At 34.8% G+C, this 19,220-nt stretch overlaps 1 long non-coding RNA gene across 3 annotated transcripts in view; it reads right to left on the bottom strand.

Annotated features, from left to right (window-relative positions):
* The window catches only part of LOC105499025 (uncharacterized), a 98,991-nt gene that overhangs the window by 48,366 nt on the left and 31,405 nt on the right, over positions 1-19,220 (bottom strand). For 2 of the 3 annotated variants that reach the window (XR_011619807.1, XR_011619809.1), the window contains exon 3: positions 18,305-18,379. This is a non-coding gene — a long non-coding RNA (uncharacterized lncRNA). Of the gene's footprint in view, positions 1-13,746; positions 14,445-18,304; positions 18,380-19,220 lie in introns of those variants that run through there. The other variant, XR_011619808.1, reaches the window with a different exon arrangement.

Here is a 19,220-nt window from a genome sequence, read left to right on the forward strand (position 1 = left end):
ATAAAATCATGGTATCAAAATGAGTCAACCATAGAAAGATATTATTTATAAAACCTCTGAATTGTTCTAGGTAGAGAGATCCAAAAAATAATAATAATAAGACAAGTCATGAAAATAACACTCAACTAATATTCTCAGGCCCGAAGAGAATTAAGTTGAGTAATTTAGGGTGCTCTATATTACATTTCTGTATCCGTTGGATTTAGGTTTTTTGCCAGAAGTATCTATTAGAGGCAACTCTTGTGATTTCTTAGTTTTAGTGACTTGGGAATAGGAAAGCAGTAAAAGTAGTGGGAGATAATGTCAGCCTTGCTTAGAAATTCTAAAACCTAATAAATGGAAACAAAGCAGTTTTTGAAAATTATGCCTAAGGCCAATTTTTTGATTATGAATGAAATAAGTAACTTCAGTGAAAGTTTTGTAAAGTATTCAAAATGTTTTCTTGATGTAGTTGGCTTCTTGAGAATTTACGTATTTATTGTTATTGTTATTTTACTCTATTTTTTGATTGCTGGTTTGTTTGTTTCCTTTGAATCGAGATTTTATGCTGAATCTCAGTGATAGTAAGCCATGAGATTTAGAGAGCTATGCCACAAGCAATCTGATTTACCCAGTTTCCAGAATGTTTGCCTGTTTGCAGCAATCTGCCTCAATACTGAAGTTTAGCATAGTTGAAAATTGTCAAAGACATTGCAAACCTCTAGCTAAAAATAACCATTACACATTCTCATGTTGAAAGGTAAACCTGAGTATTGAAACAGTCAATAGTGTAGAGAAGGAGTATCTCAAAAATACTCAAACAGCCCATTCAAACAGTCCATTATTTCTAACTTTTCTATTCCTGTCATCACTACCAGTATCTCCCAGATGGCAGAGCTTATAATGCAAAGGGTTAATTCCCTACATTGCTTGGTCTCTTAAGCAATCAGTTACTTTTCTTTTTTAGTTGTTTCCAAATTAGCTTAATCTTTATCACTTCTTTTTCATAATATTGTAATAGGCTAATTGTGTTCCCTGTCTATCCCTTTTGACCAAAGGGAAAAGTTTTGCTTGCTGATGTTACAGTCAATTTTCTAAAAAATAGATGAATAGATAAATGAAAGAAAGGAAAGAAAGAAGGATAGATAGAAAGAAAGAAAAAAAAAGAGAGAAAATGTTGTTCGAGGTCCTAATAATGTCCTCCGTCTAGTATTCATACATTTTACCTATCCAAGCCTGACTCTGTGATCTTTACATTTATCATACCTCCTCATCTTACACTCATTTCTGTCTGTTTTTTCTTGCTTTTGTTCTTACCTTCTACACCTTTGAATGTTCAGCTTCCCTCTATAATCAAAATTCTAAAATGCTAAGGTTCAAGTAGAGTTAAACTTCTCCCTGAAGCCTTCTTCAAAAATTTAAATTTACACTCAAGAATTTTTTCTGTACTATTAGTATTTCCAAAACATTTTATGATATGGATAGTGTCAGTATACCTGATATTTACTAGTTTCCTGTATTTAAGTTAAATTAGGGATAAGCTGACTCTTATATTTCTTTCTATTCCACAAATTAGTTTTCTAAATTACAGTTTATGACTTATTTATAAAATCAGTTTAGTTCACCGAGAAGTTTATTTTTTCCAACGAAATAGATATGAATAGAAAATACCAGAGAGTGATACATGAAGTAAAGATGAATATTGTTTTGCATCCCAATGTACAAATGTATTTTTTCACCATGAATCATATTCATAATATTTTTTAAACTTTGCAAAAATTATGTCTACACTCATTCATTCATATGTACAGTTATTCATGCATTCAACATGTTGAGTATGCTGGAAAAATAAAACATAATAAAATAGTCTCTACCTTGGAGAACCTAGGATTCTCTTAGGATAAATTGATAGGTACACAAACAATTGGAGATGATGTGCCTAAATTCTGATGTACAGAGAACAGATAATTCTTTGGGAAGATGAAAGAAGTAATAACAGTTTCTTAAGTGTCTCCTGTTGGCACTTATTCTTCATTTTCCTAGTCAGAAATCAGCATGATACATTTTAATTAAAATACTGTAAAGATATTTGTTTAATGCCTAGTTTCTTCTCCTCTTTTAAATGAATTATATGGTTATTAACAAGTAATGAAGTTTAAATGAATTATATGGCTATAGACAAGTAACAAAGCTATAGTATGAAATTCTGTTTGGGCAGGTTGTAAAAATAACAAAGCCTCTTCAACAGGCTTGAACTATTTTTTTAAATGATAGAGTCATACTTCAGACAAGCTGCATCTACTTAAAGGAAGAAGCTTCCGTGGAAACAAATTGGGTTTCATAAAGTTCCTCTTTACACAAAATGAGAAAACTAACTCATAGTAAATCAGCTGTCTTATTCTTTCCTCATATTACTAAAACAATATGCAAATATGTTGCAATATAATATAAAATTTAAACACTAGTATACATGTGAAATGCCATATTGATGCCTAAAAATCATATAAATGAATAAAAAAAAGTGATAAACACAACAGATTTAAAATAATTTAGACTGACATTCTATTTTAATATTTTCTGTCCCAAAATTCAGTGCTCTTTCGTTTGATTGGGTCCACATTAAGAGTTAAATAAAGAAACGTTTTTATAAAAGGATTTTTAAAACACTTGAGAGTCTCTTCGACATAGCAAACATTAGAATTGCAATCAAGTTAAAAAAGCAAACAGTGGATTGTCATTCTGCAAATGTAAACAAAACATGCTACTGATTTCTAAATAGAGTACTTTCTTGAAACCTGAAGAAATATGCCCCAAATGTGTAACGTATCTGTTCCTCTGAATTCTTACTACATGCATTTTAAATAAGTGGCATTTTATTCTTTCTCCAGCCCTAACTAATTTATGTCATTATTCTTCATTTGAATTCCATTAGAAGTTTTTATATTTCCTACTTTCAATATGTGGTTTTAAAGTTAAGGAGCTTCGCCAAACAGTTAGGTGTATATCCACACTGTCTTTCTCCACATGTTGCATTAACTGGAGCTCTTTTCTATGTTGTGCTGTATGACGCTTTTTGTGCCACGCATTTCCAATGGCTTAATCACTCTATAAAGTCATGAGGAACTGTTTGCTTTATTTTGAGGAATCATGGTTCAGAGTCCAAGCCACTGGAGTTTATGTCCATATTAGGAGGTTGATTGAATAACCTTAAAAAAAAAAATTCTCCATTTTATTTAGCTTTCTGAAACAACTTGAAATTTTATTAAATTTTCAGTACATTATGTTTAAGCTAATAATAGGTATAAGCTCCAGGAATGAAACTCCAGTTCATTCATTTTTCTTTCAAACAATCTAGTTTCATTTTCTGAGAAGTCCCGAGTTTCTTACAATTAATATTATTTGTGTGTGTATGTGAGTGTATGTGCTACAGAATTATGAGAATTTTTATATGATTGACATAAGCTGATTTTACAGATTGAAAGTATATACTTCCTTGAGAATTATTTTCTTGGAGATTGTATAGCACTTTTAAATGTAATTGATCTGTCTTAATTCTTATATCTCCTCTGACATACAATATATTGTTAGTTCACCCAGATCAAGACATGATAGCTAACAACTGTATAGGGTTTTATACTTTCTTTTTTCTTTTTTACTTATTTATTTATTTATTTATTTATTTATTTATTTATTTATTATTGGGTTTTATACTTTCAAAGGCTTATCTCATACATGAATACATTTTTTGATCTCCTAATAACCACATGAAGTACACAAAGCATGAAATATTTTTGTTGACAATTTATAGACAAGAAAACGGAGGCCCAAAGAGGTCTTCTGACTCTAAATTCCATATTCTGCATATAACCTGAGTATATACAATAGTGAAAAGTCAGGATTCTTAGAACTGCCCATGATTACTGTCAATATGTTGAGATTCCTCTTTTGAAAATTCCGTTAACTCAATCTCTGCCTTTAGAGCTAACCCCTCTTTTCTCCTTTACCTCCCCACTCCTGCTTAGGCTGCCTGTCTTCCTGCTGCTCTGTCCTGAATCCTGTTTCAGTAGACTTCGGGAACTCAGAGTAGTGAAAAACTCTGTAAAACTCAGTGTCAATCTAAAACCCAGAGTGCAAATCTAGTCAGGGAATGAATTATCTACAGTGTGAAAATTCTAGGGACTGCACCAGGTGCTTTCCATCTGGTAATTCTTTTATTACATATAACAATCTCTGACAGATATTTTCAGCCCCACTTTAGGATGAGCTTAGATATAGAAATGTTAAATGACCTGTCAAAATTCCCCTGATATGCAGGGAGGATTCTAGGATTCACCTCAAGGCCCATGTGACCTAAAACTTTGGATCATTCCACTACATCATTCTCTCAGAACATGCATGCAAGAGTGCTTGTTCTCGCAAGTGGGGTTTCTGAAGACAGCATAGCCTTTTGTTAGGTTGTTGTTGTGTTGACCTTTGTTCAAAAGCATAAAAACATTCAGCCTTTCTTTTAAAGCAAAAAGTTTACATTTGCTATTATCTTCACTTACGTAACTGGAAGACCTGACATGTACAATGAGCTTTAGAAATTCCTCACTCAGATCGTAGGAAAGGATTTGCTCTGAGAAGCTGTGCAAACTGTGGTTATCGAAGAGGATTGGATTGAAATCAAAAGCAATGTGGATTACAACTGTCAAAAAAAGTCAAGGTTAAGCTGCATTACATGATATTGGCTTATAGATTGGCTATACTCCATAGATGACATATTTAATTCATGACAGCATTTGCAACCCCTAAACTAAGAAAAGAGCATGCAAAACATAAACTCGTGGATAAGGACAATCAGGGAAATGCAAAGGCAGAGTAGAATATGCTTGTTTAAAATTTCAGTAAGTATCTGTCTTTTGAAAAAAGTTTTTTCAAAATTTCACACAATTAAAGCCACCTAAATTATTATTTAATTATATTTAGTTTTTAATGCCCAAAGTTTATAATTCATCTTTTTTAAGAGCAAATTATCTCCCCAATCTAAGAACACTCTTTAACTCCTATGTTTGTTTGATTTTCAGTCAGATATGTTCAATTCTAAAACAATTCAGAGTAATTTTGATATAGATGAGTGTGGGAGATGGACTTGTCTATAACTAGTTGTGTTCACAAAATAAATGAACATTCCCAAGTTTACAGAGACACATATAGAAGTAATTCTTACCTTAAGAAAATCAAATATATAAATGTTTGATTTATAAAGCAGGCAAATCATGCCTTATGTTCACTATAGAAGGATCTATTGTTACTCTTTGTAACACAGATAACACATATTTCAGTTATCAAGACAACAGAGACATTTACAATGAAAACTGCCAGGTTCTAGGGAATTTTTTTTGAGAACATATATTTTTGATTATTGACTGCATTTTCTAGTTGCTTTAAATGAATCCTCATCTATCCTTCTCCCCCAAAAAGTCATATTCCTACCTAAAGTTCTAAGTAAATTTGGAAGGTATCTTTGTATATGTGGCATTAAAATATGCACCAATTCTTCAAACTTAAAGTATGAGAGAAAATGTTCTTTTCCACATAACAACAAAACCAAGAATGGGCTACTTTGGGTGCCAATCTTTAAAATGCATGGAACTTTTATAGGAGCCGAGAGGAATTTCCCTGGGTCAGGCTGTTTCTCTCAGTTAATTGCCTTGGAATTATGAGCCTGCTTTTCCCTGCAGTGTAGAAATATTAACCCTTGCAATGGCATGCTCATAAGCCAATTAATAACAATATCTTGACTCTTTGTGTTTTGTGATTAACCTTCACAAACCTAAAGGGGTTGAATAAATCTTTGAGATAAAGTAGTTTCCATCAAACATCTTAATCTACTGACAAATGGGGACTAAAAATAACTCTGGCATAAAAGTGTTGGGGGGAAAGCCAAATTGAGTCATGTTCGCTAACCACTACAGATCCCTTCAAAAAGATAATACACTTCCATATACGACGCAACCAGAACATTAAAACTACTGGTAAGGGCTGGGTGTTGTGGCTCAGCCTGTAATCCCAGCACTTCGAGAGGCCGAAGTAGGCATATCAACTGAGGTCAGGAGTTCGAGACCAGCCTGGCCAAAATGGCAAATCCCTGTCTCTACTAAAAATACAAAATTAGCCAGGTGTGGTGGCAGTTGCCTATAATCCCAGCTACTGGGAAGTCTGAGGCAGGAGAATCGCTGGAACTCAGGAGGCAGAGATTGCAGTGAGCTGAGGAGGTCACCCCATTGCACTCCAGCCTCGGTGACAAAGTGAGAGTCTGTCTCAAAAAACAACAACAAAAAAAAAACAGACTGGTAAGAAAAAATTTTGCCATAAAGTGAGAAAAGCATTTAAATATTCTATTTATAAAACTATCGAAGCTTTTTTTCTATCTTTAGGTTTATTTGTGGATAAAATATGATTATAATGGTTTGGTGCCAAAAATCTTATAGCAAAAGATTATAAAGAATGTTCTATGCAGACAAAAAAACATAATGATTATTTTTTTCATTATTTTTGAATTGATAATTTCAAAAACAGTGTTGAGAAAATCAGTGTAAGATTTGTTTAAAAGAAAAGTTAGACTCCTGCCTCACACAAGATGTATTTTTTAAATCCAAATGGATAAAAGAGCTAAATGTTAAAACAAAATAAAAGATACATGCTATCAACTATAAAAGTATTAAAATGAAATATAGGTACACATATCTATAACTAGGGCTGAGGAAGGCTTTAAAACATAAATACCAGAATTCATCATAAATATTTATCTTAAATTCATCATAAACTATAAAAAGTTTGCTTCAAATAATGATTGCTTAAACAAAATTAGGACAAATTATAAATTGGGAAACAATACATAAAACAAACATAAGAAAGGATAAATACTCATGATATATGAAGAGCTCCTATGAATCAATATTATATAAAATAACAAAAAATAGAAAAATTTCAAAAGAACAAAAATGCAAATTGGCAATAAATGTATGAAAAAATGTTTAACCTCTTCGATAATAATGGGGATAAAAATTAAAATAATGTCATATCTTTTTGGTTCCCACTAGATTAGCAACGTATAAAGGTGATAATATCCAACACTGGAGAGAAAAATGGACACTCTTACAAACTGTTGCTGGGAGTATCATTTGGCAATACCTTTTTAGAAGGCAATTTAGGCCAGGTGTGGTGGCTCATGCCTTCAATCCCAACACTGTGGGAGGCAAAGGCAGGAGGATAGCTTGAGCCTAAGAATTTGAGACCAACCTGGGCAACATAGTGAGACCCCATTTCTATATAAGAAAAGGTTTTTTTTTTTAAATAAATTAGCCACAAATGGTGGCATCTGCCTGTAGTCCCAGCTGCTTGGGAGGCTGAGGCGGGAGGATCTCTTGAACCCAGGAGTTCAAGAGACCTTGTCTCCAAAAATAAAAAGTAAAAATTTAAAAATAATGTAACTTAGCTAGAACATTGGACTTAAATTAAATTTAAGACCTGAAACTATACACTTCAAAGAAAACATAGAGACACATTTGCCTTTATGTATTTGGCAATGTATTTTTAAATATAACACAAAGACAAGTAACAAAAGAAAAAATAAATTGGACTTGATGAAAATTTAAAACTTTTGTTCATCAAAGGACACTATTGGCCAGGTGTGGTGGTTCACGCCTTTAATCCTAGCACTTTGGGAGGCCAAGGTGGGTGGATCACTTGAGGCCAGGAGTTCGAGACCAGCCTGGCCAACATAGCGAAAACCCATCTCTACTAAAAATATGAAATATTCTCCAAGCATGATGACACCCACCTGTAATCCCAGCTACTCAGGAGGCTGAGGCAGGAATACCTCTTGAACCTGGGAGACGAAGGTTGCAATGAGCTGAGATTGTACCACTGCACTCCAGCCTGGGTGACAGAGCAAGACTATATCTCAAAAAAAGAAGAAAAGAAAAAGGACACTACTAAGAAAATGAAAAGACAACCCACCCACAGAATAGGAAAAAATATTTGTAAATCACATCTAGTGCAGTATTGTTGTCCAGAAGATATGAATTCCTATAACTCAATAACAAAGTAACAAAAAAAAAATTTAACAGGCAAAGGATTTGAATAGACATTTTCCAAAGAAGATATACAAATGTGCAAATGGCCAATAAGCACATGAAAAGATGTTCATCATTAATCTTTAGGGAAAGGCAAATCAAAATGACAATGAGATTCCATTTCATACTTACTAGGATGACTATAATTAAAAATGAAAAATAGCTGTCAATTGGCAAAGATTTGGAAAAATTGGAAACCTTGTGCACTGCTGGTAGAATTGTACATGACAGGCTGGTAGAAATGTACATAACTTTAACTAAAAAAGTTAAACACAGAATTATCATATGACCCAGAAATTTCATCCCCAGGTAAATAGCCAAAAGAAATACTTGTATGCCAATGTTCACAGCAGAATTATTCACAATAGTCAAAAGATGGAAACAATACAATGTCCCTTAACAGATGAATGTATGAACAAAATGTGGTACATAGATACAATGAAATATTACTCTACCATAAAGAGGAATTTTTTGATACATGTGACAAAATAAATAAATCTTGAAAATGTTATGCTAAGTGAAATAGGCCAAACATGAAAGGACAAATATTATATTATTTCACTTATATAAAATATATGAAATAGGTAAATTCATAGAGACAGAAAGTATAATATAATTGACCAGAGATTTAGAGAGAACAGAATGGGGTGCTATTTAATGGGTTCAAAGTTTCCGTTTGGAGTGATAAAAACTTTGGAAATTGAGAGTGATGATGCTTGCACAATATTAAAGATGTAATTAATGTCACTGAATTATACACTTAAAGGGGACTAAAATTGGAAATTTTATATTATATATACCTTAGCATAATAAAAATAGTAAAAACTATTTCACAAAAGACACTGTTAAAAGAATGGAAAGTCAAACTACAAAATCAGGAGAAAATGTTTGCATAACATATATCTGATAAAAGATGAGTATCCAAAATATAAAAATAACTCTTAAAACTCGACCAAAAGAAAACAAATAAGCCAATTTAGAAATAGGCAAAAAATCTGAACAGATATATCACCAAATAATATATGAAGATAGAAAATAAACGTACGAAAAGGTGCTCAGCATTATTTATCGTTAGGGAATCACAAATTAAGAAAACAATGAGTCCAGGCACGGTGGTTCACGCCTGTAATCCCAGCACTTTGGGAGGCCAAGGCTGGCGGATCACAAGATCGGGAGATCAAGACCATCCTGACTAACATGGTGAAACCCCGTCTCTACTAAAAATACAAAAAATTAACCGGGAGTGGTGGCGGACACCTGTAGTCCCAGCTACCAGGGAGGCTGAGGCAGGAGAATGGCGTGAACCCGTGAGGCGGAGCTTGCAGTGAGCCGAGATTGCGCCATTGCACTCTAGCCTGGGCGACTGAGTGAAACTCCATCTCACCAAAAAAAAAAAAGAAAGAGAAAGAAAAAGAAAACAATGAGCTATCACTAGACACTTATTAAAATGACGAAAATCCAAAACCCTGACAACACCAAATGTTTGCAAGGATATGGAGCAACAGGAACTCTTATTCATTGCTGATGGGAATGCAAAATAGTACAACTACATTGGAAGACATTTTGAGAGGTTTTTACAAAACTAAACATAGGTTTAACATAAAATCCAGCAATTGCACTCCTAGATATTTACAGAAATGAGTTGAAAACTTCACAGAAACCTGCACACACACATTTATAGGAATTTTATTCGCCAAAAGCAGAGCAAAACCAAGTGTTTCTTGAATAAATGGTTAAACAAACTTGACACACCATACAATGAAATATTATTCAGCAATGAAAAACAATGAGCTATCAAGCCATGAAAAGATATAAATGAAACTTAAATGCATATTGCTAAGTGAAGGAAGCCAGCCTGAAAAGCCTGCATATTATTATTCCAATTATATGATAGTCTAAAAAAAGCAAAACTATAGCAGTGGTAAGCAGATCAGTGGTTGCCAGATGTTCAGTGAGTGGTGGAGAAGGACCAGCTAAATATATAAAATACAGTGGAATTTTTAGGGTGGTGAAAATATTTTGTACAATACAGTAGTGGTGAATACAAGATATTAAGCATTATCAAAATCCATAGGATTTTATGGCAAAAAATAAACCTTAACAGGTACAAATTTAAAAAAAAAAATTAGTTTGGAGAATATGAGGTTGGAATGCAGAAAGTGAAAAAGAGTCTAAGTATATGACAAATTTATAAAACAACTTCAGCAAAGGTGGTTAGGGAATAAGGTGCTGACCCACTTAACACTGGGAATGAGTGTAACCTGTAAGGTTAAAGGGAAATAAATTGTACATACACTGTACTGTAGCTGCTAAAGTTGTTTCCCTTAATGGTACAGATTAGCAATTTTGAAGTCACTAATCATGCATACTAGAATTGAACAATTAGACAAATTGATGGCAAATGGTTGGAATCAGACTTCTCACTGCTAAAATGAAAGGCTCAACTTAGCAAGGGAAGAAGACTAGAAGGATCCATATGGTAATGGATTAGGGTTGGATACATCAATAAGAACATCTATTTAGTTTGATATATCTACTGATGTTTACCTCTAGAAATATTTATAGATCGATCCATAGAATTTTTTATTTATTTATTTTTATTTTTATTTTTTGAGATAGAAACTCGCTTTGACACCCAGGCTGGAGTGCAGTGGTGCGACCTTGGCTCTGTAGATGGATTCATACATATGCATATTTCTCCTTGCTCTGTCTGCTGAAAGAGCCTGGAAACAATGGCACTTTAATAGTAAAGAGCACACCTAGTGCTCAGATGTTGGTTTTTAATACCAAGAAAAGTGTAAAAGAAACCAAGACTCTTTGGAGAATTGGTTGAATCTAGGAACAGCACAAGACATAGACAAAAGAGGTCCATACTGATATACACAAATGATTAAATAAATAAATGGGAGAGAAGGAACAGGTCTCCTATGGAGAAGAATTTTAAATACCTTATACAGATACACACCACCTTAAGAAGGCAGAGCATAACTTTTCACTCCTTTAGTGTAAACTATACATGGTGGCTATAAAGAGGGTTATATAAAAAGAGAAAAAGGAATGAGTGATAAAGGTTAACATCAAGAGTGGCGAGTCACACTGATAGTATGCATGCTTAAAGTATATTGTGAGAATGATATTATATCTTGGTGGGCTTGCTCCCAAAAATAATTACCATAATTTAATTATGAGAAAAACATCACACAAATCCTAAGTGGGAGACAGTCTATGAAATACCTGACCAATAATTGACAACACTGTGAAAGTCACCTAAAACAAAAAGTCTGAGAAACTGTGAAAGCCAAAGGAGCCTAAGGAGAAATGAGTTATTAAATTTAATGTGATATGCTGAATGGTATCCTGGAACAAAAAAAAAAGAGGCATATTAGGGCACAGTTAAAAAAGAAGAGAAAAGACAAACCACAGACTGAAAGAAAATATCTGCAAAACGTATGTCTGGTGAGGGACTAGTATCTAAAATATACAAATAACTCTTAAAGCGACAGTGATAAAAGCAAAAACTGGATGTGGGATACACTGGAACTCTCTTTACTGTCTTTGCAATAATTCTATAAATCTAAAATTCTCCTGATATAAAAGTATATTTTGAACGCAGTTAGAAATCATATCCATTTTGAAACAATTTAAAATTTTATCTCAGAAAAGACAAGTTGGAACAAAGCAGTGAAGTTCATTTATGATGCATTATTCCTGAAGAATTCATAAGAGGTTCTGGCTTATTTTACTTTTCACCTAAAGCCAAGGGGTGTGTGTGTGTGTGTGTGTGTGTGTTTTGGGGGTGAGTGGAGTGGGCAGAGGAGATGATGATATAAAGCATTTCTTCCATTCTATGATACAGCTTTTTCACTTTTTAAATTCCTAAAGTCAGAATACAGTCCACAATTTACGGGAACGTTGAATATCCTAGGGATTTTTGATTTTATTAAGTTCACTTTGGTATCTTCTCTGAAAAGCTGTTGTCAAATCAGTTGTGCATCTTATAATCTATGGTGTTTTATGATTGAAGAAAAATGGTGTATGAACTCCATAAAAGTGTAGAGAACAACACTGTTCTTCCCAAAAGAATCATTCAGTTCTTTCAGTCCATATGACAAAATAACTTTCACCAAGGAAAAAGTTTTATTTGTTTACTTTTATATTCATAATTCAACTTTGTGAATACATAGGTCAAGGTTTACTGAGTTCAGTTTTAAACATTACCTTTAAATACAATCTTACATACATATACCAAGGCCTTCTGACTGTCACCAACCAGGTTAAAAAATACCTCAGGAAAGGGATAGTTGAACGTTCTACCACTTTTTTTGTTTCATATTAAACTTCTAGAGAATTGAGTGTTATACATGGATAATCTCAATACTGAACTCTGTCCCAAATCACAGCAACAGTGCAAAATAGGTAAAATTTCATGTGTTGGTTGGCACACTCTCTGCCTTAGTCAGTTGGGGCTGCTAGAAAAAAATTACCATGGACCAGGTGGCTAAAACAACAAGTACTTATTTCTCAAAGATCTGGAGACTGGGAATTCCAAGTTCAAGGTGCTGGCAGACCCCGTATCTGGTGAGGACCCTAGTTTTCATTTGCAGATGACCATCTTCTCATTGTATCCTCAAATGGTAGAGAACAGAAAGAGAAAGCAAGCTTTCTCATAATTTTTCATGAGGGCACTAATCCCATTTGTGAGGCTTCCCCTTCATGTCCTAATCACCTCCCAATAGCCCCATTTTCTAATATCATCATATTAGGGATTAAGATTTTAACATACAAATTTTGTGGGACACATACATTGAGTCCATTGCACTCCCTTATGGCATATTATCATCCATTCTCTCATCCTTAAAGGCCTTCAGCTGTGCATGTGACTTTTTGAAGATAGTCACCATAATTCTCCTCAAGGAAAGATTTTAATTTCCAAATTTCCTCCCTGGGTTTTTTTATCCATAGTTCCCATTCTTGTAGAGACTTCTTCATCCTTTCAGATGATATATATATATATATATATATGAGATAATTGACAATGTATTAACGATAGTATATTAATACAAGGGTCAGCAAACTATTGCATGGCCCAAATCCAGCCTGAACCTTTCTGTGAATAAAGTTTTCTTGGAGTCCAGCCGCACCCATTTGTTTAAGCATTGTCTATCACTGCTTTTCTCTACAATGGCTATCTTAAATAGTTGGGACAGAGAACATACAGCCCACAAAGTCGAAAATATTTATTATCTAGCTCTTTATATAAAAAGTTTTCTGGCCCATATGTTAATACAGTTGACTCAGGCAACACACGTTTGAACTGCACAGGTCCACCTATATGTGGATTTTTTCAATAAGTATACTGGAAGATTTTTTGAAGATTTGTGACAAGTTGAAAAAATATGCATATAAACCTGTAGCCTAGAAATATTTTTTTTAAAGTTTAAAAAAAGGTCAGGTATGTTCTAGATGCAAAAATATATGTACATACTATTCATCATTTACTACAATAAAATGTATACAAATCTATTATAAAAAGTGAAAATTTGGCCAGGCGCAGTGGCTCAAGCCTGTAATCCCAGCACTTTGGGAGGCCGAGACGGGCGGATCACGAGGTCAGGAGATCGAGACCATCCTGGCTAACACAGTGAAACCCTGTCTCTACTAAAAATACAAAAACTTAGCCGGGCGAGGTGGCAGGCGCCTGTAGTCCCAGCTACTCAGGAGGCTGAGGCAGGAGAATGGCGTGAACCCGGGAGGCGGAGCTTGCAGTGAGCTGAGATCCGGCCACTGCACTCCAGCCTGGGTGACAGAGCGAGACTCTGTCTCAAAAAAAAAAAAAAGTGAAAATTTATCAAAACTTATGCACAAACACTTACAGACTACACATGGAACCATTTACAGTTGAGAAAAATATAAACAAATGTAAAGGTGTAGCATTAAATCACAACTGCATAAATTAACTTTAGTATATACTGTATTACTGTAATAATTTCATAGCAGCTCCCATTGCTATTGCAGTGAGCTCAAGTGTTGTATCTGCTTAAAATACCATTTTACACTAATCATCTCTGTATGAGCAGTTTGTCTCTCCAGTAAATTGCATATTGTAGTAAAAGATGATCTCTTGCAGTTCTCATAGTGTTAGTGTCTCATGCAATACCATAAATCCTGAATAACACTATGGAACCAAAACAAAATGCCACTAGTGAGGAAGGAAGTGCTCCCAAAAAGCTGAGACTCGTCATGACATTACAAGAAAAAGTTAAATTATTGATATGTATCATAGGTTAAGGTCTGCAGCTGCAGTTGCCTGCCATTTCAAGATAAATGAATCCACTGTCAGGACCACTGTAAAAAAAAGAAAGGGAAATATATAAATCCATCACTGCAGCTATACCAGCAAGTGACACAACCTTATGGTTTTTGTGAAATATCTTTTTATTCATATTGAAGATGCAGGTTTTATGTGGGTTCAGGATTGCTATAAGAAAGGCATACCTATAGACACTACTATAATTCAAGAAAAAGTAGTCATTGTATGACAACTTAAAGCAAAATAAAATTATTTATTTTTTTATTTGACAAAATAAAATTATTTTATTTTATTTATGACAACTTAAAGCAAAATAAAATTATCTAGAGCTAGAGGATTTAATGCCAGCAAAGGATGGTTTGATAATTTTAGAATGAGATTTGGCTTTAAAAATGTCAAGATAACAGGAAAGCATCTTCTGCTGAACTAGAGGTAACAGACAAGTTCCCAGACACCATTAAGAAAATAATGGAGGAGCCGGGCGCGGTGGCTCACGCCTGTAATCCCAGCACTTTGGGAGGCCGAGGCGGGCGGATCACAAGGTCAGGAGATAGAGACCATGGGGAAACCCCGTCTCTACTAAAAATACAAAAAATTAGCCGGGCGCGGTTGTGGGCGCCTGTAGTCCCAGCTACTCGGGAGGCTGAGGCAGGAGAATGGCGTGAACCCGGGAGGCGGAGCTTGCAGTGAGCCGAGATCGCGCCACTGCACTCCAGCCTGGGCGACAGAGCGAGACTCCGTCTCAAAAAAAAAAAAAAAAAGATAATAATGGAGGAGAAATAATATCTACCTAAACAGGTTTTTAATGAACACACAAGTTTCCTACTCTGGGCTGGGTATAGTTGCTCATGCCTGTAATCCCAGCACTTTGGGAGGCCGAGATGAGTGGATCACTTGAGGTCAGGAGTTCGAGACCAGCCTGGACAACATGGTAAAACCCCATCTCTACCAAAAATACAAAAATTGGCTAGGCATGGTGGCACATGTCTGTATTCTCAGCTACTAAGGAGGCTGAGACAAGAGAATCACTTGAACCCAGGAGGCCGAGGTTATAGTGAGCTGAGAGCACACCCTTGCACTCCAGCCTAGGTGACAGAGTGAGACTCTGTCTCAAAAAAAAAAAAAAAAAAAAAAAAAAAGTTTCCCATTCTGAAAACACAAAGCCATAATAAATGTATTAGTAAGGAAGAGAAGTGAACACCAGAAATTAAGACAAGAAGAGACAGGCTAACTCTACTGATTTTTTGCAAATGCAGTTGAGTTTATGATCAAGACTGTCCTTATCTAAAAGCTGCTAAACTCTGAACCTGAAGGAAAAAAAATAAACACCAGCTTTCAGTCTTTTGGTTGTACACCAACACGACCTGGCTAATGAGAACCCCTATTCTGGATCAGTTCAATCAATGCTTTGTCCCTGAAATCAGAAGGGACATTAAATCAGAAGCACATTACCAGTGAGGAGCTGCCTTTTAAAGTTATTTTGATACTGGACAAAGCCCCTGGTCACAGAACCTCATGAATTTAACACTATAGGCATCAAAATGGTCTACTTGCCCCCAAACACATCACTAAGTCAGCTTCTGATAAGGGGTCATAAAGACATTTAAGGCTTATTGCACATGGTATATGAAAAGGATTGTCAATGTTATGGAAGAGAACCCCAAATGAGAGAACATAATGAAAGTCTGGAAAGATTACATCACTGAAAATGCCATTGTAGTTATAGAAAAGGCTGTGCAAGCCGTCAAGGCAAAAACGAGAAATCCCTACTGGAGAAAATTGTGTCCAGATGTTATGCATGACTTCACAGAACTTATGACAGCCAATCAAGAAAATAATGAAAAAGACTGTAGATACCGTATTTTAAAAAGGAGGAGGGAAGGTGAAGGGTTTCAAGATTTGAATCTTGGAGAAATTCAAGAGCTATTATACACCGTACCAGAGGAAGTAACAGAAAATGACTTGATAGAGGTGACTGCTTCCAAATGTGCCGGACAATGAGAAAGAAGACATAGAATAAGCAGTGCCAGAAAAAAAAATTGATATTAGACAATCTGGCCAGAAGGGTTTCAGTTATCAAGACTGCTCTTGACTTCTGTTGTGACATGGACCCTTCTATCATATAAGCACTGAATCGAAAGCAAATAGTGGGAAAAAGATTGGTAACATATAGAAATGTTTTTAGAGAAATGAAGAAGCAAAAAGTCAGACAGAAATTAAAATATATTTCCATAAAGTTACACCAAGTGTGCCTTCTACTCCTGCCTCCCTTTCCACCTCCTCCACCTCTTCTGCCTCTGCCACCACTGAGCAGCAAGACCAACACCTCCTGATCTTCTTCAGCATACTGAACATGAGGATAAACATATTTATGATGATACATTTCTACTTAATGAATAGTCAATATATTTTCTCTTTCTTATAATTATTTTCTTAATAACATTTTATTTTGCTTGCTTAATTGTAAAAATACAGTATATGTTGCATATAACATACAAAATGTGTGTTAACCAACAATTTATGTTATCATAAGGCTTCTGGTCAACAGTAGGCTATTAGTAGATAAGTTTGGGGGGATTGAAAAGTTATATGTGAATTTTCAACTGCAAGGGGGATCAGTGCCCTGAATGCCCACATTGTTCAAAGGTCAACTATTTATTATTTGCATTGAGATATAGAGATAATTCAGCAGGTAATTAATTTGAAAGTGACCTGCTGCGTAATAAGAGATGGCCATTATATTTCACTTCACTTTTGCTTCACAAAGGTATTGTAGAAACAGCTCATTAAGTAAAAGCTGTGGTGATCATGTTGAGATAAAGCTTGAGATGGAGAATGCTGCAAGCACAGTCATTCAGTATTTTATCAAGATATCTGACAAATACATTATGTTCTACTTATGATCAAGATTGAGAAATGTTGACCAAATTGCAGTGAGGTCAGGTAAATTTCACAACTAATTTTTTCTAAATAGTTAATATGAATCTGAATAGTCATCTAGGAGTGTATGTCAGGTTCTGGCCTTATTCAACAATTGTATTAATGCCTATTATAAGGTCATTTGCTGCATTCTGATCAAACCTATATATAAACAATTTGGGAGTAATAGATAATATGTTAATTGAAAGAAGAGCAATATCAACAGATTAAAACAAGAGGCTAATTATACCCAGATGTTATTTAACAGGGATGCAATGAAAAGTTCTAACTGTGGTACACGAAACCATTTGCACAAATATAAAATACGGGTCTGATGTCTTAGAAGCCTGGTGGGAAATATTTGAGTTTAGTTAACAGTAAACTCAATATGATTTCCCGTTGTATAGCAATTGCTAAGAAAAGTGAATTACATTATTATGTATTAATAGAAATGTGTGTCCAGAAGGGAGGAAAAATAGTCATACAATATCCAGTTAGAATCTTGTGTTGTGCTTAGTGTTGAACTTACAGAGAAACTTTCACAAATTGGAATTTGTCTAAAGCAGACCACCTAGAATAATGAGGGACTTGACATTAAGTTACAAGAATAAAAGCAACAAGAAAGGGACAATTTAAGCTGTTGTCTTCAAATTTGAAGGGAGGACCGGAAGTTTTAAACTTGCCTGTATCACTAATCTTCAGATCAACATTAAATAAATAATCAAGTAGAGTTGACTCAAAAGATAATCAACTTAGTTAGCTGTATACTCATTATTACTGGGACCATTAAATCAGATGATAAAGATAATTCAGGAATCAGAAGTTAAACTAAGTTTTTCCTAAGACACTTAGAAGATTCTAAGATTTATAATTCTTTAGGTTTTAGTTGCTATGTTGTTGATGATGTTTAAATGAAATACCTCACTCCAAGTACTTTGCCATAACATTCTCAATTTTTTCATTATCTGTTACCTACCCACATATCCACCTTTGTCTTCTACTATGCCAGTCTTGAGTCTTGTGCACTTGGTGATATTTGATCATTTCTTACCTATAAAAACAGCAGTTTCATACGGTTAAATCCAATAATCTAAATTTTCTCCAAAGATGCCTTAAACTTTCCAGCCTCTATGTATATAAGATTCCATTTCTGTAATATAACAGTCCACAACACTCTCCACCTCCACTTATCCAAATACTACTTTGTGTTTAAAGTTCAATTTGTCAACCCATCCACGAAGACTTCTTTAGTCATTTCAACAGTCTGATTGTCCACTTCTGCACATCTTTAGGACTTCTCACCCAGGGCAAAGGATATGCTTTATGTGGTTATTTGCCTTTTGCTATTAAGCCCTGGCTCTCACAAGTGCCATACCCAGTGTATACCTAGCTACAGTATGACTTTCCAAACAGTAGGGGCTCAATATCCAGCGGCTGATGATACAGTTACAAAGTTCAAAAGTGGCCAACCACTCTGTGTCTGAATAGAGCTGATCCTGAATGAAAGGCTACCATAATTTCTCACAGGGTCTGACCCATGATTCACTGGAAAATGTAATTATCATACAGTTCTCATCCTTTGTAATTAGCAGAAACAAAACCGAACGTTTGTCAGTATATGCATATTAGGAAGGCTTTGGGCAGTGCACTTACCAGGGTTGTTTGTGCAGAACTATGAGCTAAACAGCTTTGCAAAGGCAGATCTAATATTCTTTTCTGCACAATGAGGTAAATCTTCCACTTGTACATTCACTCCCATTTTCTTCTCTTTCTCTCCTTGAAATTTGTTTTGCAAGAACATTTTAATGCATTTATCTCCTTCCCTCAGCTTGTGAAATTACTCATGCCTGGGATGCATAATTGAGAGGTATCCTCTTACACCCATGGGATTT

Source organism: Macaca nemestrina, chromosome 2 (genome assembly GCF_043159975.1).
Source record: "Macaca nemestrina isolate mMacNem1 chromosome 2, mMacNem.hap1, whole genome shotgun sequence".
Taxonomy (NCBI): Eukaryota; Metazoa; Chordata; class Mammalia; order Primates; family Cercopithecidae; genus Macaca; species Macaca nemestrina.